The following is a 24,717-nucleotide window of genomic DNA, read 5'->3' on the forward strand; positions in this document are numbered from 1 at the left end:
ATCCATGAAAAAAACGGATTAAAATTGGGCACTTCATCTTGCTTTACTAATTATGAAATAATAGAAACATATAAAAACATGTTCCTTAATATTTCTCTGCTTAACAGAGAAATACAAAAAATACTGTAATTACGGTTATGGGCTATTTTCCAGCCTCTTCAAGTACAGGACACAACTATGGTTCCTACCAGTAAGAAGAAATGAATAGTCAACCTTACATAACATGAAAGAAAGATGAGAGGCACAAAAAGACAAATTGATTTTGGCTTTTAAGAACCTAATGTTAACCCTGAAATGCCATGTTCAGTAATACAACAACAAAAGATTACAGCAGCAAGCTGCCACTTCACACAATATTAAGAATTCTGAAATACGTTATAGCCTTCTCATCTCCCAGTCAATCGGTTGTGTCGTCTTTTTGTTTTTCCTGCTTTTTCGCTGCAGGCAGTTCAAGGCTTGCCCGCTGCATTGGTTCAGCTTTTCTCACAGTGATCTCAATCTTTGTTGCAGTCATAGTTACGTAACTTTGCTTTACATCAATCACAACCCACAATTTCACATTTTGATCAAATTCCTTCTTTCCAAAATCTCAAATACAATGTGTACATTTAACAGTGTGCTATTTGCTTCTACTCGGCTAAGTTCTGGAAGTGAATTTTTAGCATCTACTGAAACGATAACTTCACCTCCAATCTGATGTCAATCATGTCTACATGGAATAACTTTTTCCCCAGCATCCTTTTTAGTCCACACGGGTTTCATGTTGTACAGTCCTCTTGGGCTATGAATGTATTCAAATGAGAAGTTTTTCTTCTACATCAGCTCCAGTATTTCATCCCCTCATGGAAAATAGGTACTCCAGAATGACACACACAGACTTCTAGAATCTCTAGACCCCGATATGTCTTTGAACACCCTCCATTCTTACATGAGGTCCCAATCTTAATTTCATCATTGTCTTCTTCCTTCTTATCTTCTTCATTCCCTGATAACAGTTTTGTTTTAGGGAGGAAGATATTTTTAATTCCGAATTTGTCATTGCTTCACCTGGGCTTGGCCTTTTCATTGCTTCTACTGGCTTAGGGGCTTGAATGATGTGTTCCTGAAATTTGGGTTTCAATTCAGACAGTTGCTTCTTCTTGGTAGTCTTGACTTTAGGTTTGACTGTCTCAGGTGGCTTCTCACTATTATGTCTACCTTTTGTACAGACAATAATGCTTAAGAAATCAGAAAAATCCATTGTTCTCTTACAGCAAGACCAACCCTTTAATGCGTGGTGAAAGACTAGAACACCTGTGGCATGTGTAAGCATCACTGGAATTGGTCTCAGGATCAAAACACTGACCACAGGTTGTAGCATAGCAAGGCCATTTTCTTTTCTCACCATCACAAGCAAGGCCCAAACACCGGGAACACCAGTCTGATGCAAGTTTGCTGTCTTATATGGGTGTGGTTTGGTGCTCCAAAAATCATTACAACAGTAATAAAAAAGGTCACTGATCACAGATCACCAAAGCAGATATAATAATAGTGGAAAAGTTTGAAATATTGTAAGAATTCCCAAAATGTGACACAGAGACACAAAGTGAGCACATGTTGTTGGAAAAACCTTCAATTTGTAAAAAATGCAATATCTGCAAATCACATGAAGTGAACTGCAGCAAAACGAGGTATGCCTGCAGCTCCACCGCCCTAAAAGTTCTCTGTGCTTCATCGTTCGTCCCTCACTTCTCACAGCCCCTGGACATCACTGATATTTTTACTGTCTACATAGTTTGACCTTTTTAAGAACATCATACAGTTGGAACCATACAGTATGTAGGCTTTTTGTATTGGCTTCTTTCACTTGGTAACATGCATTTAAGTTTCCTCCATATCTTTTCATGGCTTGGTAGCTCCTTTGTTTTCAGTACTGAATAAAAGTCCAGTATCTGGATGCACCATAGTTTATTTACTCATTCACCTGCTGAAGGACATCTTGGCTGTTGTCAAGTTTTGGCAATTATAAGTAAATCTACTAAAATTGACTTATAGTAAAATTATAGTAAATTACTATGTGCAGGGTTTTATGTGGATATGTTTTCAGTTCATTTGGGTAAATACCAAGTAGTGTGATTGCTGGATTGCATGGTAAGAGTATGTTTAATTTTGTAAGACACTACCAAACTGCCTTCCGAAGTGCCTGTACCATTTTGCATTCCTACCAGCAATGAATGAGAATTCCTGTGGCTCCACATTCTTGCCAATGTTTAGAGTTGTGAGTGTTTTGGATTAGGGCCATTCTGCTAGGCTTGTAGTGATATGTCATTGTTTTAATGACATATGATCTTGAACACCTTTTCAAATCTTTACTTGCCATATGTATATCTTCTTTGAGGAGATGTCTTTTCAAGTCTTTTGCCCATTTTCTAATTGGGGTTTTAATTTTCTTACTGTTGAGTTTTAAAAGTTTTTCTGTATATTTTGCATAATAGTTTGTGATGGTTAGTTTTCTTTTTAAAATTATACTTTAAGTTCTGGGATACGTGTGCAGAACGTGCAGGTTTGTTACATAGGTATACATGTGCCATGGCGGTTTGCTGCACCCATGTGATGGTTAGTTTTATGTGTCAACTTGACTCTACTAAGGGATGCCCAGATAGCTGGGAAAACATTAATTCTGGGTGTGTCTGTGAGGGTGTTTCTGGAAGAGATTAGCATGTGAATCAATAGTCTAGCAAAGAAGACCCACCCTCACCAACATAGGTGAGCATTGTGCAATCTGTTGAAGACTCAAATAGAACAAAAAGGCAGAGAAAGGGTGAAGTTTCTCTTGCTTCTTGAGTTGGGATATATAGCTTCTTCTGCCTTTATGCATTGGAGATCCTGGTTCTTGGGCCTTTGGGCTCCAGACTTTGGGACTTATGCCAGTGACACCTCGGTTTTCAGGCCCTTGTACTGAGACTGGTGGTTACATCATTGGTTCCCCTGGTTCTCAGGCCTTCAGACTGGGACTGGATTCCTCAGCCTGCATAATTGCATGAGCCAATTCCAATAATAATAATGAAAAAGAACCACTTATATTTCTCTCAGTCTGTGGCTTGTCTTCTCATTCTCTTGACACTGCCTTTCACAGAGACAAAATTTTTAATTTTAATGAAGTTCAGCTTATCAATTCTTTCATGGATTTTGCCTTTTGTGTTTTATCTAAAAAGTCATTGCCATACCCAAGGTCATCGAGGATTCTCCTATGTTGTCTTCTAGGAGTTTCATAGTTTTGCATTTAACACTTATGTCTGTGATCCATTTTGAGTTAATTTTTGTGAAGGGCATAAGGTGCATATATCTAGCTTCAATTTTTCCTTTTGGATATAGATCTTCAGTTGTTCCGGCATCATTTGTTGAAAAGACTACCTTGGTTCCATTGTTTTGCCTTTGCTCCTTTGTCAATGATCAGATGACTATATTTATGTGAGTCTGGTTCTTGGCTTTTTATTTTATTTTGTTCCATTGATATATTTGTCTAATATGCAATGCCACACTATCTTGATTACTGAAATCAGTAAGTTTTGAAGTCTGGTAGTGTCAATGTGACTTTGTTTTTCTTTTTCCATTTTGAGTTTGCAGTGCTGGGTCTCTTGACTCTACATATAAACTTTAGAATCTGTTTGTCAATATCCACACAATAATATACTAGGGTTTTGACTGGGATTGCATTGGCTCTTTAGATCAAGTTGGAAAGGACTGACAATATTAATATCTTGACAATATTAAGTCTTCCTGTTCATAAATATAGAATATATCTCCATTTATTTAGGTTTTTGATTTCTTTGATCAGACTTTTGTAGTTTTCTTTATGTAGAACACATATATTTTGTTGGATTTATACCTAAGTATTTCATTTTGGCTAATGATAATTTTAATAATAATGTGTTTTTTTTAAATGACAAATTCTCTTGTTCAGTGCTGGTATATAGAAAAATGATTGGCTTTTGTGTGTGTGTGTCTGAATGACTACATCTTTTGTTGAGTGTACACATATTTAAATCATTATTACATCTAAGTTATTTGGATCAGCTGTTTGTCTTGTAGCAGGCAAGAAATCTTCAATCTATTGCTTCAGGCATGCAAATGAACTGTAACTTTATCTTTCTACAACTTAACTTAGTCTTTATCTTGAGCTTTCATTCTACCTAATGACACAATCTTGTTATGATATTTTTTTCCCCCGCCATTATAAGAAGTTGAAACTCTGTCAATTCAGGATCTTTTCTCTGTCTCTTTCCATATTTGTTCAGGTCATTTAAACTCCTGGATGTTTACATTAGCTCACTGGATTGGAGGTAGGGAATGGAATTGGAAATTTGTTCAACTGAGAGGTGACAAAGGCCTTCACTAATGCACTGGCTGTAGAGTGCTTTTTAAAAGTTTTATTTTATTTATTTTGCCAGCTTTATTGAGGAATAGTTAACAATCAAAGATTGCATATATTTAAGGAATACAATTTGGTGACTTGATACACATACACATTGTGAAATAGCCACTACAGCCAAGTTAATTAACATTCACTACCACATACATATACCTACTGTTTTCTTTATCTGTGTGTGTGTGTGTGTGTAGTGAGGACACTTAAGATCTACTCTTTTAGCAAATTTCAAGTATACAATACAATATTGTTAACGACAGTCACATTATTGTACATTAGAGCTCCAGAACTCATCTTGCATAACTGAAACTTTGTGCCCTTTGACTAACATATCCCCATTTTCCCTTCACCCCAGCCCCTGGAAACCACTATTTTACTCTCTACTTCTATGAGTTTCACTATTTTAGATTCTCTCTCTATATGAGATAGTGAAGTATTTGTCTGTGTCTGGCTTATTTCACTTAGCATAATGTCCTCTGGGTTCATCCATGTTGTCATACAATTTTTAATTTTTTTGAGGACCCTCCACATCATTTTCCATAATTTCTGTATCAATTTCCATTCCCACTGCTGGTGGTAACAGTGTACAAGAGTTTCCTTTTTCTTTGCATCCTTCACAACATTTGTTATCTTTCTTCCTTTTTATAACAGCCATCTTAACAGGTGTGAGGTGACAGCTCATTGTGATTTTGATTTGCATTTCCCTGATGACTAATGATGTTGAGCACCTTTTCATGTGCCTATTGGCCATTTGTGTGTCTTCTTTTGAGAAATGTCTATTCAAACCCTTTCCCCACTTTAAAATCTGTTTGTTTATATATTTATTTATTTATGATTACATTGTATTAGTTTCTTAAATATTTTGGATATTAGCTCTTTATCAGATATGTGATTTGCAAGTATTTTCTCCCATTCCATAGGTTGAATTTTCACTTTGATTGTTTCCTTTGCTGTGCAGAAGCTTTTTAGTGTGATGTAATTCCACTTGTTTATTTTGTTTTTGTTTTGTGTACTCTTGGTGTTATATCCAAAAAATCATTGCCCAGACCAGTGTCAAAAAACTTTTCCCATGTTTTCGTCTAGGGATTTTATGATTTGAGGTTTAACATTTAAGTGTTTAACCCAGTTTGCGTTGATTTTCATATGTGGTGTGAGATAAGGGTCCAGTTTCATTCTTTTGCATGTGGATATCCAGTTTTCCCAACATCATTTATTGAAGAGACTATCATTTCTCCATTGTGTGTTCTTGAAAACCTGTCAAAGAGCAGTTGACCACAAAAGCATGAATTTATTTCTGGTCTCTTTATTCTGTTCCATTGGTCTATATGTCTATTTTTATGCCAGTGTCATACCATTTTGATTACTATAGCTTTGTAATATATTTTGAAATAAGAAAGTGTGAGGTCTCCAGCTTTGTTCTTCTTGTTCAAGATTGCTTTGACTACTTCAGGTCTTTGTGGCTACATATAAATTTTAGCATTCTTTTCTATTTCTGTAAAGAGTATCATTAGAAGTTTGATAGGGATTGCACTGAAGCTGGAGATCACTTTGCATAGTAAAGACCTTTTAACAGTATTAATTCTCTCAAACCATGAACATAAGATGTCTTTCCATTTATCTGTGTCTTTAATTTCCTTCATAAGTGTTCTATCATTTTCAATGTACATGACTTTTGGATATTAGCCTTGTATCCTGCAACTTTGCTATAATTGTATATTTGTTCCAGAAGTTCTTTTTGCTTCTTTTATGTTTTCTTAGATGATCATGTCATCTGTGAACAAAGACAGTTTTACTTCTTCCTTTCCAATATGTATACATTTAATTTCTTTTTTGTTTTAGCTAGGACTTCCAATCTAATGTTGAAAAGTACTAGTGGCAGAGGACATCTTTGTCTTGTTCCTTATCTTACGGGAAAGTTTTGAGTTTCTCACCATTAAGTATGATGTTAGCTATAGTTACTTTGTAGTTACTGTTTATCAAGTAGAGAAATTTCCCCTATATTCCTAGTTTGCTGAGAGTTTTTATCATAAATGGGTATTGGATTTTGTTCAGTGATTTTCTGCATCAATTGATATGATCATATGATCATATGATTTTTCTTCTTTAGTCTGTTGATGTAATGAATTACATTGATGAACTTTTAAAGGTTGAACCAGCTCTGCATATGGGGGATAAATCCTATTTGGTTGAGATGTATACTTTTAAAATACATTGTTGAATTTGATTTGCTAATATTGTGTCAAGAAGTTTTGCATCTATGATTATCAGAGATATTGGTATCTATATATATATATATATATATTCCAATTTCTTTAACTGGCTTTGGTATTAGGGTGATGATGGCTTCATAGAATGAGTTAGGAAGTATTCTCTCTGCTTCTATATTCTGAAAGAAATTGTAGAGATGGGTACAATTTCTTTCTTAAATGTTTGGTAGAATTCACAGGTGAATCGATCTAGGCATGGTGCTTTCTGTTTTGGAAGGTTACTAATTATCAGTTTGATTTCTGTAATAGATACAGGCCTATTCAGAATGTCTATTTTTTCTTATGTGAATTTTGTTAGATTGTGTTTTTCCAAGAATTGGTCCGTTTCATCTAGTTTACCAAATTTGTGGGCATAGAGTTATTAATAATGTTCCTTTATTATTCTTTTAATGTCATTGAGATCTATAAAGATACCCTTTCTCTCACTTCTGAGATTAGTGACTTGCATCTACTCTTCCTTTTCTTACTTAGCCAGGCTGGAAGCTTACTGATTTTATAGATCTTAAAAAAATCCAGGCTTTGGTTTTATTTTCTTTATCTATCAATTTTCAGCTTTTGGTTGCACTGATTTCTACTCTAATTTTTATTATTTATTTTCATCTGCTTACTTTGGATTTAACTTGCTTTTCTGGTTTTCTAAGGTGGAAGCATATATTATTAATTATAGATATTTTTTTCTAATGTATACATTCAATCCTGTAAAATTCCTTCTAAACATTGCTTTCACCAAATTCTGTACTGAACTTATTTTGATAAGTTGTATTTTTATTTTCATTTGGTTCAAATTAAAAACGGTTTCTCTTGAGATTTCTTCTTTGATCCATGTGTTATTTAGAAATGTGTCATCTAATTTCCAAGTATTTGGAGATTTTTGAGCTATTTTTTTCTTATTGATTTCTAGTTTAATTTCATTGTGATCTGAGGGCAGACATTGTATGGTTTTTATCCTTTTAAATTTGTTAAGGTGTGTTTTGTACTCCAGAAAGTGGTCTATTTTGGTCAGTGTTCCATGTGAGCTTGAGAAGAATGCATACTCTGCTGTTGTCAGGTAAAGTAATCTATAGATGTCAATTATATCCAGTTGATGGATGGTATCGTTTCATTCAACTATGTCCTTACCGATTTTCTGCCTGCTGGATATGTCCATTTCTGATACAGGGATGTTGAAGATTTCAACTATAATAGTGGATTTGTCTATTTCTCCTTGCTGTCCTATCAGTTTTTGCCTCACATATTTTGACACTCTGTTGTTAAGTGTACACACATTAAGAATTGTGATTTCTTTTTGGAGTATGAACCCCTTTATTATTTTGAATGCCTCTCTTTATCTCTGATAACTTATTTTGCTCTGAAGTTTTCTCTGTATGAAATTCATATAGTTACCCTTGTTTGTTTTCTTTTGATTAGTGCTAGCATGGTGTTTTTTTTCCATCCATTTATTTTAAATCTACTTATGCCTTTATATTTGAAGTGTGTTTCCTTTTTGATCAACTCTGACTACCTCTGTGTTTTAATTGGTGCATTTGCACCATTAATGTTCAAAGTAATTGTTGATATAGTCAGATTTTTACCATATTTATTACTATTTTATATTTGTTGCCCTTGTTTTTATTTACTTGACAAATGCAAATTGTATATATATATATATCATTCATAACACATTGTTTTGAAATATGTATACATCATGAAATGGGTAAGTTGAGCGAATTAACATGCATTACCCCACATATTTTTTTGGTGCTGTGATATTGTCCTTGTTCTTGGTTCCTTTTTGTCTTCCACTCTTTTTCTGTATTTTTTTAAATTTCATTTTAGGTTTTGGGGTACATGTGAAGAACATGCAAGATTGTTGCATAAGTACACATGTGGCAGTGTGATTTGCTGCCTTCCTTCCCTTCACCTATATCTGGCATTTTTCCCTGTGCTGTCTCTCCCCAACTCCCCACCGCCCGTTTGTTGTTTTTAATGAGCATTTTATATAATTAAATTTTCTCACCTCTGTTGGCATATCTGCAGTACTTCTTAAAAAATTCTTTTAGTTGATTATCCTAGAATTTGCAATATACATTTACAAATACTCCACTACTGCAGGTGCCTTCTAATAACAAAACAATCTAAATTCTTCCCTCTTACCCCTTGTATCTTTGCTATCATTTGTTTTACTAATGCATAGCATATATAAACACATACACATAAATATATATAATTGAATACATTGTTGCTGTTTTTATTTTGAGGAAACTGTTATCTGTTGGATCAATTAAGATAAATTAAAATTTTTATTTTATGTTCACTTATTCCTTCTTCGGCATTCTTCCTTTCTTTATGTGCGTCCAAATTTCTGACCTGTATTATTTCCCTTTTCTCTGAAGAACTTCTTTTAACATTTATTGCAAGGCAGGCCTACCAGTAACAAATTCCCTCAATTTTTGTGTGTCTGAGAAAGTCTATCTCTCCTTCACTAGTGAGGGATGATTTCACAGGGTACAGAATTCTAGTTTGGTGAACTTTTTTTTCTCAATACTTCAAACATTTCATGCCATTTTTCTTATTGCTTACCTGGTTTCCGAGGAGAACTCAGATGTGATTCTTGTCTTTTCTCCTATATAGGTAAGGTTCCTCCCATACCCCAACCCCTTTGGCTTCTTTCAAGACTTTTTCTTTATGTTTGGTTTTTGGAAGTTTAAAAATGACATGCCTAGGTGTCATTTTTTGGTATTTATCCCGCTTGGTGTTCTTGAAGCTTCCCAGATCTGTGGTTTGGTGTCTAACACACACCTCGATTTCTTCATTTGTAAAGTGGGGATTTTAATAGCAGCTACTTCATGAGGTAGTTGTGGAAATTGAAACAAACTCAATACATGACAAGCACTTAGAAGAGTATCTGGAATGTAGCCAGTACTATGTAAATGCTAGCTAATATTTAATAGGCACTTGCCAAGCAACAGCCTAAGAGCTTTTCATACAGAACCTCATTAATTCTTCACAGAAACCTTGTTCTCACAGTGCACCTATTATTATCCCATTTTACAGATGGGGAGACTGAGGTTTAAAGAAATAAGCATCTTGTCTATAATTATACAGCTAGTCAAGTGGAAGTTCTGAAACTTCTACTCAGGTCAGTCTGACCGCTAAGACCATGCCTTAAATTGTAGATTCCAGTGAATCTCTGTGGTCCCTCCAGAAGTAAAATTCTATTGTATGAAGTCTGAAATGATGTCAGTACAATGCTTTGGGTGTTGGAAAGACTGCCTTTAAGCACGTCACGCACCCTCCACCCTCTCCGCTTCCCCTACTGTTACGTGATAGGAATCCAAGTACCTTCCTTATTAGTTGTTTGAGAAGTGAATGACCTATTACATGTCAAATATCTAGTACAGAGCTTTGTAAGTGGTACTAGCACCTTGTAGGTGCTCAAAAATGTAGATAATGAGATAGTAGTAATTTAGAGATCTTCTCTAGTAGCTGTAGTATTGGAAAGAGATGTGACATGCTTTGTTTTAGAGGCTCTCCAAGCCGTCCAGGTAGGAGGGCATATGGGAAGAAACTGTTTTTTTTTTTCTTTGTTTGTTTTGAGACAGGGTCTCACTCTCACTCAGGCTGGAGTAAAGTAGTGTGATCATAGCCCACTGCAGCCTCGACTGCCCTTGGGCTCAGGTGTTCCTCACACCTCAGCCTCCTGAGTAGCTGGGACTACAGACGTGCACCACCACACCTGGCTAACTTTTTTTTTTTTTGCATTTTTTTGTAGAGAAGGGGTTGCAACATGTTGCCCAGGTTGGTCTTGAACTCCTGGGCTCAAGTGATCTTCCTGCCTCGGCCTCCCAAAGTCCTGGGATTACAGGGGTGGGCCACTGTGCCCACCTTAGGGAAGAAACCGTTGGGTGGGGCTTGGCTAGAATAAACCAGACTAACTTACACGATAGAACCCAGCCCTGGGATTCAAGAGCCTTTCTGGGCAGGAAGCTGAGATGTCTCTGGTATGTGGAAGATATTATTTCTAACACTGGCAATCAAAAGAGAATCGGGACACTCCTGGGCATTGTGGCAGGGCTCTTATGATCAGTCACATTCAGAGGAAGAATTCAATGGGAAGGAGTATTTCCAGCATGACTGGTATTGGTTAGAGAGCAGATGGCTTTTAAGTGCGACATCAGCCATGCCAGACAGTGTTAGGACTGTCTGCTTTCTGAGCTTCTTACAGTGAAAGGGCTGCCACCACGATGTGATTTGGCCATAACATCTCTTGGAGCAGGGAAATGGGAGATCTCTTCTTTGAATCAGAAGTGACAGCTTCTCTGGGGGCCAGACTTAGGGGACATGGTGTTGGGAGCAAAATTCCTATGCCTCACATTTTGAAGTGTGTGTGCATGCCTACAATTCTGTTACTGCCTTTTCAATCTCATCTGAGGAAACAGAATGGTTAAGTAGCAATTCTACTCCCTTTCTTTAGCTGCCCAGGCAGCCTTACATCCAAAACTCTGGATTATAATCCAAAGCTCTTTGCTAGCCTCCCTCATTCACTCCTGCTCATCACACATCACTCTCTACAATAGTACTACTTTGGTTTTCAAATCTCTCCCTTCTGTCAATAAGCATGGTTTGTGGCCACACTATGTACCAGGCACTATCTTATAATTTATGCAAATACATACAAGAATGAGACAAAATCCTGGCCTGCAGAGTTGAGAGTGCTGAGTGTGACAGGGACCTTTAAATAAATAGGTATAGCACTATGTAATGACCGATGAGAGAAGGGTTTTAGTTTGGGTTTCTCCCAAAGCAGGCCCTGCAACAAGAATTTGAGTGCAAGCAATTTATTTGGAAGGTGATCCCAGGAAGCATCGGTTAAAGAAATCAGGGGGTTGAGGCAGGGAACAGAAGAAAGATGGTCGAGGGTACATTTTAAGCTAGCTACTACTATAAGCAACTGAGTATTTCAGTCCTCCCTGGGAATCTCTGGGCGACACTGCAGAAACGAGCCTCAGAGTTGTCCCCACCAGGGGGCACAAAGCTAGGGTGGTTATCTATCAGATTCTTCTTCATGATTGTTTGGAGTCTGCTTCAAGGGGCATTAACTCCCTAGGATGTACAGTTGGGTCCCTACGTGGGCCAAATGTGCTCCAGCGGGCAGATGTAAAGCACCCAGGTGGAGCCACAGATGTTCATAGCAGGCTGCCTTCCCTGTAGAGATGAATACCGAGAAAATAAGGGCAGGGCGCCAGCAGTATCTGCTAAAAGAAGTGTGTTGACTTTACAGTGAGGGCACAAGGAGAGGATTAGTCATTCCTAGCTTGGGTGATCAACAAAGACTTCATAGAGAAGAACTTCCCAGTGGGAACGGAGGCACAGAACATTTGGAAAAATGCAATGAGTTCAACATAGCTGGCAGATGGGAGTGGCAAGGGAGAGTGTTGAGTGTGGCAAAGGTGCTGGCAAGTGGGCCAGGGTCACAGTCACCTCAGGGACGGCCTGTCTGCCAAGCTGCGCTCCAGACCCCACCTCAAGATACATAGAGAACCACAGGAGGGCTTTATGAAGAGTTGTGACCTGTCTGCGTTTGCTTTCTAGAAACACCTGTCTGGCTATGGTGCCCAGAACAGGTGGATGCTCCCTCCTGTTCACTTCCTGTGGCTTTGTGTCTATTTCCTGTTGCTGTGAGCACTATCCCAGCAGCGGTAATTTGTTCCCAGTTGGCAGTTTCCCCAACATTCCCAGAGTCAACCTTGTGTCTCCTCAGAGATACCAGCACGAGCTGGGTGGCATCCCGTCTTCAGGGGTCTGGGTTAGAGACCTATAGGGTCCTTCCTCCAGGCTTTTAGTTTCTGATAATCCCCACCTCCTCTCCTTTTTCCCCCAGATCCCAGAGGCGGTCACTGATCCCTAAAGCTCCTAACTCTGTGGCATCTCAGCATCCCCTGTCTATCTTTTCAGTCCTCTAACACCCCTCTAAGCAAGCTAGCCTCAAACACCCGGCTCACTTAAGCTGGAACAACTGCTGTGCTCTGTCTTTCTGCCTGGACACTGACCAATGCCAAGAGGGACACATAACAGAGTCTCTGAGGAGCGGGCTTAGATTGGAAACCATGAGTTTGCAATCCTCACGTTTGCTTGATTTCCCCCCCAAAGCTCTCAACAGCCAGGATGCAGGAATGGAGAAGGCAGATGGTGGGGCTGAACCAACCTTGGGGGTTTGTAGAGAAAGATGTTTAAAAGGGCACATAAACATTAGAGGTAGTGAACTAGAAAATGGCAATGGCAACAGCAGCAGGGACGATTATCATTTTGCATTTACTGTGTGCCAGGCACTCACTGTTAAGTGCTTTACATATACTGTAAATTAACTTAATTCTCACTACAACCCCGTGAATCAGGTATTCTCCATTTGACAGATGAGTATACTGAGGCACCAAGAGGCTAAGTCATGTGCCCAAGGTCAAATAGCTAGTAAGGGGCAAAATTGCTCTTTGAACCTGAGCAGTCTGCCCCCATGGTTAAAGCTCACAATCATTATGAGGAATGATTTTCTTGCTCTTGGCCTCTGTGATTCCATAGAAATATGATGGAGTGCCTCCGTGACGATCTGAGGCTTGGCTGTGCAGTTTCAGAGATGAAGACGCATTTCGAAGAAGCCCTCGTAGAAAGAGAAAGCTGGCCTTAATCTGTGAAGATAAGATGGAAGAGAAAGGCTGAGAGAGAGAGGCCAGTAACTCCAGATCTGTACATGCACAGATGGAAATGAGACAGAGGAGTGGAGAGTTTATCATTCTTTGAAAGCTTAATTAGGTCATTGGTGAGGACAGAATATTAAAAAAAATCCTATCAGCTAAAGACCTGTGGGATTTAATTCCCTCATTCCTCCTCTTTAGTCTTAGAATAAATGAAGCCTTTTCCTAGTACCAAAAATGATGTTGAAAAATGATTGATTCTCCTAAGGAGGAAAGAGAACAGCTGCCTGAACAGCAGATGTAACTTTTATAATCATTTCCTCTTCATCACTTTTCTCCCTAACAACCCCGACACTGATGATAGTATTTAATAAGGAGGGTGTGTGATGGGCAGAGGCCTGGAATGATCAGGAAGCTTGGGCAAGGAGGGAAACAGTTGGCTGGAGTGCTTTGTGATCATCAGCATTTTTAACAAGCCCAATGTTATGGCTGGTTCATCAGGAGAGATGAAGATGACAGAACCAGAGTTTGTGGCAACCCAAGGTCCCAGGATTGAGGGCCAGGCCTGGCAGAAAAAACACCTTCAGCTATCACATGTACTTTGATCTGCTCTGACTTCACCAAGGCTCTAGAGTGAACCATCATGCAGAGAGGAATAGCCTCACCAGGATACACAGCAAGTCTGCAAAGAAATGGAAAGCTGGTAGCAGAGGCAGCAGAGTATGGTGGTTAGGAGCATAGGCCCTGCAAGCAAAGTGTGCATTCAAATACTGAGTCTGCCACTTACCAGCTGTGTGACCATGGGCAAGTTTCCCAACCTCTCTGTGCCTCAGTTTCTAACTGTGTGATCTTGGGCAAGTGTCATAACCTCTTCTTGCAGATCTTGTTGTAGATCAGTTTTGTAATCTGCAACAAGAATACCTATTTCACAGAGTTGCTGAGGGAATTAAATAAGTAATTGTTTGTAAGGTACTTGGAACAGTGCCTGGGATATGTCAAGTCTATTGATACATCTCCCGATATAACATACCTGACTTGCTCTTGACAAAACTGAATCAGCCCAGTTTTTCTGCCATCAGCAAAAGTGTGATTCAGCGGTTTGTCTCCAGTGACCTCTAGGTTCCTGGACTTCTTTCTCTTCCCGTCACTTCAGTGGCAGGGGAACCCCTGCCCCTTTTGTGGTCCCCTCACAGGTCTCTCATTGTGCACAAATTTTCCACACCAATCTCAGGAGGGACTGAAGAACCAATGCACGGTGCGATGCTAGTGGCGGGTGACCTTCATCATGTCCTCTCTTGACTTTAAATCAAGGGGCTCTGGTGGCATTCCAGACACCGGCCAGAAGTGATGGTGCCCACTTTTTTTGAGACAAGGTCTCACTCTGTTGTTCAGGCTGGAGTGCAGTAGTACGATCATGGCTCACTGCAGCCTGGACTTCCCCAAGCTCATGTGATCCTCCCACCTCAGCTTCCCAAGTAGCTGAGACTAGAAGCATCACCACCATGTCTCGCTAATTTGGGTATATATATATATTTATTATTTTTTTGTGTGTGTGGACACGGGGTTTTACCATGTTTCCCCGGCTGACCTCAAACTTCTGGGCTCAAAAGTGAAGCTTTTTGGGAGGCTTGGCCTCCCAAAGTACTAGGATTACAGGCATGAGCCACTGTGTCCAGCTTTGATGCCCATTTTGAAGACCAGTTTTGTGTGAACTTTCTGGTGTCCCTCACCCCAGCTCAGAAATCTTGAGCTTGTGAAGTTCCCCCAGCTGGGACACTAGACCCATGCCACCACACTCCTACCAAAATTGTACCTTCAGAGCTGTTGTCTGTCTGGTTTATGGGCATAGCCATTATGGGTTCAGAAAACGCTGGAGGCCAGACCTGCTCAGTGATACTCTTGTCCACATATCTAGGCAGCTGTCCCAAATTTGGGTTTGGTTCAAGTAGATGTAACTATACCAAATGTTAAAGAGTAAACTCTCTTTTAGTTTACAAGGCATTTGTCTTAGTTTCTTTTCTCTCCATTTTTCAAGTAGAAAAAAATCAGGTGTGGTTGCGTGTACTAGAAAACCTACCTTCAAGTGGGTTCAAAAATATGGGAGGTTTATTGGCCCAGGTAAAAGAAGAGCTCAGTGGTAGGGCAGTGACCATCTATGGTTTTGTGAAGACTCTAACTTCTTTTCTTTTGAGACTCTCCCGACTCTTCTCCCCTATGAGTGGCTTGATTCTCCAGGCTGATAGAGGACACTGCAGCACACCTGGGGTTCAGAGCCACACCCCAAAACACCCAAGGAACACAGGAACCATTTTTTCTGGTGGCTATATATTTTTTTTAAGTTTCATTTTATTTTTAATTCTTTTTCTTTTTTCTTTCTTGAGACAGAGTCTTGCTCTGTTGCCTAGACTGGAGTGCAGTGGCACCGCATCGGCTCACTGCAACATCATCCATCAAGGCTCAAACCATCCTTCCACCCCAGCCTCCTTAGTAGCTGTGACTACAGATGTGTGCCACCATTCCTGGCTAATTTTTGAATTTTTTGTAGTGATGAGATCTCGCTATGTTTCCCAGGCTGGTCTTGAACTCCTAGGCTCAAGCAATTGTCCCACTTCAGCCTCTTAAAGTGCTGAGATCATAGGTGTGAGCCACCATGCATGGCCTTCCTTTTATTTTTAATTGACAAATGATAATTGTATATATTTATGCAGTACAGTGTGTTTCTAATACATGTATACATTATGGAATGATCGAATCATGTTAACAAATCCATCACCTCAAATACTTATCATTTCTTTGCAGTGACATTTAAAATCCACTTTCTTAGCTATCATGAAATATACATGGTTATTAATGAAGTTACCATGTGGTGCAATAGATCACCAGAGCTTATTCCTCCTACCTGAAACTTTGTACCCTTTGACCTTTCCCATTCCACAACCTCAGCCTCTTACATCTGTAAGTTTGACTTTTTAGATACCACATATAAGTGAGATCATGTGGTATTTGTCTCTCTGTGGCTGGCTTATTTCATTTAGCGCAATGTCTTCTAGTTTCATCTATATTGTCGCAAATGGCAGAATTTCCTGCTTTTTAAAGGTTGAATAGCATTCCATTGTGTATATACACACCACATTTTAAAAATCCACTTATCTGTTGTTTCTGTGCCTTGGCTGTTGTGAATAATGCTGCAAGAGACGTGGAAGTGCTACCATCTTTTTGACATAATAGTTTAATATCCTTTGGCTATATACCCAGAAGTGGGCATATTAAATCAGTATTTTAGTTTTTCGAAGAACTTCTGTACTGTTTTCCAAAATGGCTGTATTAATTTACAATACCAACAGTGTACAAGGGTTTCCTTTGCTCCACATCCTCACCAACACTTGTTACCTTTCATTTTTTTGATAATAGCCATTCTAACAGGTGTGAAGTGATAGGGCTTACATATCACCAATCATATATTGGTGAAATGACAGTGTGCGACTTCCAAGGTAGGTTATAAAAAGCATTGCAGCATCTGCCCTGTATTGTTCTCTCTGGGGGAAGCCAGCCATCATGCTATGAGCACACCTCTGCAGTTCTGTATAGGGTCCCACATCGGAACTAAGACCTAGAGACAACAGCTTGCACCAACTTGCCAGCCATGTGTGTGAGTCACTTTGGAACTGGATTCCGATCCAGTGCCAGCAGAGCCTCAGATGACTCAAGCTCTGGCTGACATCTTAACTGCAACCTCGTGAGAGAACCTAAGCCAGAACCACCTAGCTAAGCTTCAGAAAGCCAAGAGAGAGGATAAATGATTATTGCCTGAGCCATTAAGCTTTTTAGTGGTTTACACAGTATTATACAATGGGAACAGTGACCCTCAATGGACGCTGCACCAATTTCCTTTTTTAGATCCAAGGAGTGCTCTGATCCTTTCCTTTTCTTTCTAAATAATTGGAAGTGAAACGACTGCTTTTCAAGGAACCTCCTACCTTTATTCCCCATTACTTTCCCTTCTTCACTGAGAACACAGCTACCAACCAAATACAGTTTCTAAGGAATCTCACCTGAGTTTAAAAATTTCACACTTCAGGCCACTGGGCATGGTGGTGAGTGCCTGCAGTCCTAGCTACTTGGGATGCTGAGGCAGGAAGATTGCCAGAGCTCAGGAGTTTGAGACCAGCCTGGGCAACATTAGTAAGACTCTGTCTCAAAATGTTTTTTCACCCTTCCAAGTTGCACGCAGACAAGACTGGTATGGAAAAAAATGAACTCGGAGTTGCCTGAGTAAAAAAGTGGGAGTTTCTAGGGCCCATTCAAATAGCTGACCTGGAGTCAGTCCTTAATGCACACAGGCTCTACCAGGTCTGACAAACACCTGTTCAACTTTACAAATAACCAAAGTGCAATAGAATTTCCCTCTAGCAATATGATTAAGCTGAAAAGGATTATAACATTTCATTTACTTTTTTCCTGATTATAAAGGTAGAAACTTTTTATTATAGAAAATGTGGGGGAAAACACTGAAAATAATAAAGAAGAAACTACAAACCACCCATAATTTCACTACCGAGACTGTCATTAACATTTCCTCATTGCTTTTCTCATGCATTTTACTATAAAATTAGGATATGAAATATACAGTTTTATTTCTTGCTTTTCCCTTTATATTCTAGAGCATTTCTAATATGGTTAAATGTTGCTTAAAAATACGTTCTTTCACAGATGCTTAAGGTTTTATTAAATAAATGTGCCACCACTTATTTAGCCATGCCTCTAGGTCATTCCCAAGTTTTTTCTATTATAGACAAAGCTGGGTGGGCAATCCTTGTATGTTCATCACTTGCATGTTTCTGATGATTATTCTGATGATAATTCCTAGAATTAGAATTACTGGGTCAAGTTGATGATGATTTTCTTTTTTTTCTTTATTTTTTGAGACAGGGTCTCACTCTGTCACCCAGCCTGGAGTGCAGTGGTGTGATCTCAGCTCACTGCAACCTCTGTCTCCTGGGGTCAAGCAATTCTCCCACCTCAGCCTCCCAAGTAGCTGGGATCAGAGGCGCATGCCACCACATCTGGCTAATTTTCTGTATTTTTAGTAGAGATAGGGTCTCGTGATGTTGCCTGGGCTGATCTTCACCTCGTGAGCTCAAGCAATCTACCTGCCTTGGCCTCCCAAAGTGCTCAAATTACAGATGAGTCACCGTGCCCCACCAAGTTCATGACGATTTTCTAAGGCCACTGGTCCATATTGCCGAATTGCCCTTCAGGAAATCTTACCAATTTATAGTGTTTGATAAAGGTAGTACGACTATTCATATCACATTATTTGTCAAAACAGAGTAGTCTAATTTCCAAATGTGATTATCAAACTGAAAGGAGAAAATAGTATTGTTTTAATTTGCATTCCTTTCTTAGTTGAAGGTTGAACATTCTCACAAATTTATTAACCATTTGTATTTCTTTTTTTGTGATGTGTTTATCATATTCTTCAACTATTTTTCTCCCCATTAGGATTGCGTCTTTAAGAAAAACTAATTTTAAAAATACCTAGATGGAAAATATCAAATACAGTGCAAAGGTTTTCTTTAGCTGGTCATTGGCCTTTTACTTTTATTTCTGGTGTTTTTAGATGATCATATTTCTGTCACTCTCTGCTTTTATACTTAGAAAGTTAGTTAACATGTCAATATGATTGAAGCACTGGTTTCAATTTGTGTTTCTCTTTTAATCATTAACCTATCAATAACTTATTCTGTGGAATTGGGGTGAGGCAAAATTCTAAGTTTTGGGCTTCTTTTTCTGATGTAGTCAACCATTTGCTCTAGGAGAGTGTATTGAATAACCCCACAGGTAATGAATGCCTACAGGTGACAAATTTCCTCAATTTTTGTTTGTCTGAGAAACTCTTTAGTTTTCCTTTACTCTTGAAGGTTAATTTCACTGGATACAGTATTCGAGTGTGGTGGGTTTCTTTCTTTCTTTCAACACTAACTATTTTCCTCTACTCTCTTCTTGCTTGTATTGTTTCTGAAGTGAAATCCGAGATAAATCTATTTACTTGGTTGTACTCTTCCTGCTTTTCTATAGGTAAGATATTTCTTTTTTTCTTTCACATTTTTCTCTTTGTCTTTGATTTTCTGCAGTTTGAATATGACACGCTTAGATATGGACATTTTGGTATATAACCTACTTGGTGTTATCTGAGCTTCCTGGATCTGTGGTTTGGTGTCTATTATTAATTTTAGAAAATTCTCGGTAGCTATTATTTCAAATATTCCTTTTGCTCTCTTCTCTCTTCTGTTTCTAATATTTCCAATATGTATATGTGACATCCTTGGTAATTGTCTCACAGTGCCTAGGTATTTTGTTGAGTCTCTTTTTTTTTTTTTTGTCTCTTTGCATTTCAGTTTTGGAAGTTTCTGTTGGCATATCTTCAAGCTCATTGATTCTCAGCTGTGTCCAGTCTATTGCTGAAACCAATAAATGCAAATGCATTCTTCATTTCTGTTACAATGCTCTTGATTTCTAGCATTTCCTCTTGGTTGTTTCTTAGAGTTTCCATCTATCTTCTCACATCACTCATCTGTTCTTTCTTTCCTTTTTTTTTTCTGAGATGGAGTTTCACTCTTGTTGCCCAGGTTGGAGTACAATGGTGTAATCTTGGCTCACTGCAACTTCCGCCTCTTGGGTTCAAGCGATTCTCCTGCCTCAGCCTCCAGAGTAGCTGGGATTACAGACACTCACCTCCATGCCCTGCTAATTTTTGTATTTTTAGTAGAGACAAGGTTTCTCCATGTTGGTCAGCCTGGTCTCAAACTCTTGATCTTAGGTGATCCACCCACCTCAGCCTCCCAAAGTGCTGGGATTACAGGTGTGAGACACTGTGGCTGGCCCATCTGTTTTTTTTTTTTTTTTTTTTTTTTTTTTTGCTTGTTTGTTTATTTGGGTTTCTTTTTTTTTTTTTTTTTGAGATGGAATATCACTCTGTTGCCCAGGCTGGAGTGCAGTGGCACAATCTCAGCTCACTGCAACTTCCGCCTCTCGGGTTCAAGTGATTCTTGTGTCTTAGCCTCCTGAGTTGCTGGAACTACAGGCATGCACCCCCACACCCAGCTAATTTTTGTAGTTTTGGTGGAGATAGGGTTTTTTCTATCTTGGCCAGGCTGGTCTCGAAATCCTGACCACAGCTGATCTGCTGCCTCGGCCTCCCAAAGTGTTGGGATTACAGGCGTGACCCACCAAGCCCAGCCTCACTCATCTGTTCTTATGTGTTGGTGACTTTTTCCATTACAGCCCTAAGCAAATTACTCATAAATGTTTCCAATTTCTGGTTTGATAATTCAAAATTTCTGCTGTATCTGTATCTGGTTCTGATGCTTGGTTTATCTCTTCAGACTGCATTTGTGTGTGTGTGTGTGTGTTTTAGTATGGCTTGTAGTTTTTTGTTGAAAGCGACACATGATGTATTGGTAAAAACAACCAAGGTAAATCGGCCTTTAGTGTAAGCTTTTGTGTTTATCTGGCTGGGAGTTAGGCTGTGTTTACCATTTCCTGTAACAGTAGATGTTAAAGGCTAAAATTTTCTCTCCTGTTTTTGTTTTTGTCCCTCCTGTTGTCTTTGGGTTTTCTTAGAGGCTTCTTTAATAAGGTCTAAGACATGCAGTTCTTTCAGCTGTATTTCTTTGCTATTATACAGGAGCCCTAGTGATGCAGCGGCAAAGTTTGGGAAGAGGGGAAGTGTTCTATATACCTGTGAGTAGGTCTTAGTCTTTCAATGCCCCTATGCCTTTTGGCAGTGACATCCACAGGTCCTTTTCAACAAGGCTCAGTTCTGCATAGTCTCCCTGAGGCTCTAGTGTCTTAGTTAGACACCTAAGACTCAAGGTAGCTGTAAGCACACCAGAAGTCCCCATAGTCTGAATCTTTTCATATTGACCAATATATTCTTTTCCAAGGAAGGAGCTGTAAGAAATTTTCCATTTTGGTTGCTTTTCATAGAGGTCGAAGGATGTGATTAAGGGACCCGCTCAGCCCTATGCAGATAATAAACTACCAAATGGTAGATGTTTAATCCTTCCCGTTAATTAGAATAAAAATCCTGTGGCAAGTGAAGGGTTGGAGGACATTGGGTAAATTAATCCATGGTTTCTCTGATACTCCTTAAGAGAATTTGAAGTTGCTGCCTTGCACTATTTACATATTTTATGTGGAAGTGGCAGGTTTTAATTTTAACTGCATACCACCTTCTCAATTGTTCCCTGAACAGAGTAGAAACTTAGAGAAAATTGTATGAAAGAAAAAAAAGCACCTGATAATAAAACTGGGGACTGAAATGAGTTTAAAGTTCAAACAAAGTGCATTCCATAGCTGGCACAGTCTATAATCCATGCACATTTGATCAGGAAGATTATATGGTCTTTTATAGTGTTTTTGACTGCCTGGATTGACTCAAAGCAAGGCAAATTCATTCTTGAAGAAAAAATGAGTAGACTCATGATGTGCACAACGGGATAGCTCTAGGGTTTTATGAAGTTTTTCCCATCTGATATAGAATTCTTAAAAAAAAAGATTGGTTTTATGCTTTGGCTTTTCTTGGTTTTGTGCTTTGGAAGCAAACTTACTTTTTATTTAAATCATGCAAAGGGATGTTAAATGACAAATGACAGATAGATTTAAATCTTCAGCCACAAAAAAAGCCTAAAAGGAAGGATATCTTTTTTCCTTTGCGTTGGCTAAGTTCCTCTGCCTGAAACTTCATAAACTGAGGTGCTGTACTTTTAGCTGGGGCCATACTCTTGGAAAACCTACCTCATCACTTTAGGGGTTGCTTCCTTTGGACAACACTCCTATAGACATTTTCCTTCTTCTTCCATTAGTCTCTATCACCTAATGTTATATGAATCAAGATAGGATAGGCTACACTGCAGCAACAAACAACCCCAATAGCTCAGTGATTTACACAACAAAGGTTTGGTTTTTGCTCACAATCTGATATAGATCTTTGACAGTTCTAATTCAACATTTACTGGGATCTGGGCCATTTTCATCTCACAATTCATCATCTTTGAGTTCGAGTCCTTTACGGACAAGAGAGAATGGTGAACTCACCACTACACTTAATTGCAGTATATATCTTAGGAAGAAGAGCTGGAGATGACGCCTAAGAGGAGGCATAACCAAGAGCAGAGCATAGAAGCTCACCCACTAAAATTTCCCATTCTTTAGGCTTCAGTTAGCATGAGTGAATACTTTTCCCTAAACTGTGATTTGTGCTAAAAGTGTGAGCAAAAATTCTAGAAACCACACATGTCCCTTATTTTTAATGTTGCCATTAAAAATAAATGGGAGAGAGAAACCTGACAGAAGGCAATATTGCATGAAATGTTACATGAAAAATGACATGACCTGGGAAACCAGGATCTGTGACCTGTCATAGGAGAATACATTCATCTCATTCATTTTATTGTGAGTATCGTTTTCTTTCCAGTTAACTATTACAGTGGGAACTGCACTTCTCTCTCTATCAAGAGGTTGTCCTCTTAACCAATCTTGCTCTCACTTTCAAAATGACATGCTTTTGTTTTTTCCTGTGGGCTTCAAGAGCTTAATTTGAACAGTAAAATTGGAATATCCTCTCTTTGCAGTTCGCCTCCAACAATCCTATAGGCCACGTGGATGCCCATGACTGTTCAGGTGAGAGTCTTATACAAGACAGTGCAAAAAAAGAAAAGCCCCAAGGCGATCATTTCCAGTGACTATTTTTGTAACATGCTGTCTCAATTTCTAGTGTGTAGCTGTGCTTTTGTGACAGATTCTTAAATGCAGAGCACCCAGGCTCAGGTCTGGGCCCACCTGGGCTAGTATATGTGAACAGATGTGTGCAGGCCTGGATATTTTTCTAGACTCACACTAAGCATTCCTTTCTGATCAAGGATTGATTCACAAGAAGCTCAAAGGTACTTTTAGAGACAGCAGGAGACACTTAATTTCAAAGTTTGGCAAAATATGCCTACCTGCATATTATAATGGTGGTACCATTTTGTAATTATTGGAATGTGTTTGCTTTTAAAAATTATAGTTTTAAAAATAATGCAAGCATTTTATACATAGGCAAGATATTAATATTAAATTGTTTTACAGATCAGTTTGAAAATCACTGCTTTATTAATCAGCTGATAAGACACCAGGTAAAGTCCTGACAATGTGAACACATGATAGACAAGCTTCGACGGAACAGAGAAAGACTGGCAAAGGGGATGGAAAGGTCTTGGCTCTGGAAAGTTCCAGTTGTCTTTGTAGGAAGGAAGATGATGGAAGACTAATCCTGTTAGACCCAAAGAAGACCAATTTAACAAGTTGGTGATGTTTTCTTCCCATAAAGCACAGAATGACTTCAATAATCACAGTAATATGTTAGCTGGCAATTGTTCTTGGATCAGTTTTCCTTTCACCAATGTTGCCTTGGATGTGGATGATGCAGGAAGGCACTGAGGTTGCTCAGGACTGTGCCGTGGTGTCTGGTACAAGGAGAAGGGGGGTGGAGGAGAAAGGGGAAAGAAGAGGAAGCAGCATAGCAGAGGCCTTGGGGCATTCTCAGGACTCATGAGTGCGGTTTCAGAGAGCCTGGTCCATACACAGGGCTTCGCTCTGAGGGTCCCAATCACTTTGGCCAGGGAAGGCCCAAGCCACAACCATGAACTTTTGCATATGGCAGGGCACACCTTGAATGGCCAAGAAGCTGGAAGGCAGAGGCCACCCCAAGGAGAAGCCTCCTCACCTCCAGGGCAGAAAGGAAGGAAACGCGTACCCCAGCCTAGAGGAAGGAATCTAGCCCCTTGTCTCCTATCCCATTTCTACCTCTGGTGCTGGAGGAAATGAGGGCATGAGATGACATTGGGATGCTGGGACATGTCCTGAGAGGTGCTAGTGGATTTTCAATGTTAAAGTTCCACTGGTTGATTCTTAGAGTCCCTTTTCTGCCACTCACACTCTTTGATGAGGCAGCTGAGCAGCACCAACACCCTTCACACACAACCCAAGGATCTGTATGGTCCTTGTGGCTGAGAGGTCCAGCTCCTGATAGAGGCTTCTGTTCTGACACGGCCCTCCCTGGCCCTCCCTAGTCAGTCCAGCTCACTCGCTAGAGCTCTTAAACTTGCAGCTTGTTATGTGAAACTTGCAGCTTGTTACGTGACTCTCGACTTCAGGCCCCACCATTCCAGGCTTCCCTCTTCAGAAAGGGAACCCTGCAGGGTAGTGTTTTGGCAAGTGCATGCTCATGAATGCAAATGTATCATGGATGATAGGATAGGAAGAAAGAGGAACAACTAGCTAGACTGGCTGGGACAGACAGACCAAGAAAGAGGGAAGTAGGGACACGTGT

At 39.4% G+C, this 24,717-nt stretch overlaps 1 pseudogene; it reads right to left on the reverse strand.

Moving 5' to 3' along the window:
* Positions 1-397: 397 nt before the first annotated feature.
* Positions 398-1,371, reverse strand: LOC100395081 (cysteine and histidine-rich domain-containing protein 1 pseudogene; annotated as a pseudogene).
* Between the last annotated feature and the right edge of the window lie 23,346 nt (positions 1,372-24,717).

Source organism: Callithrix jacchus, chromosome X, assembly GCF_049354715.1.
Source record: "Callithrix jacchus isolate 240 chromosome X, calJac240_pri, whole genome shotgun sequence".
NCBI lineage: Eukaryota > Metazoa > Chordata > Mammalia > Primates > Cebidae > Callithrix > Callithrix jacchus.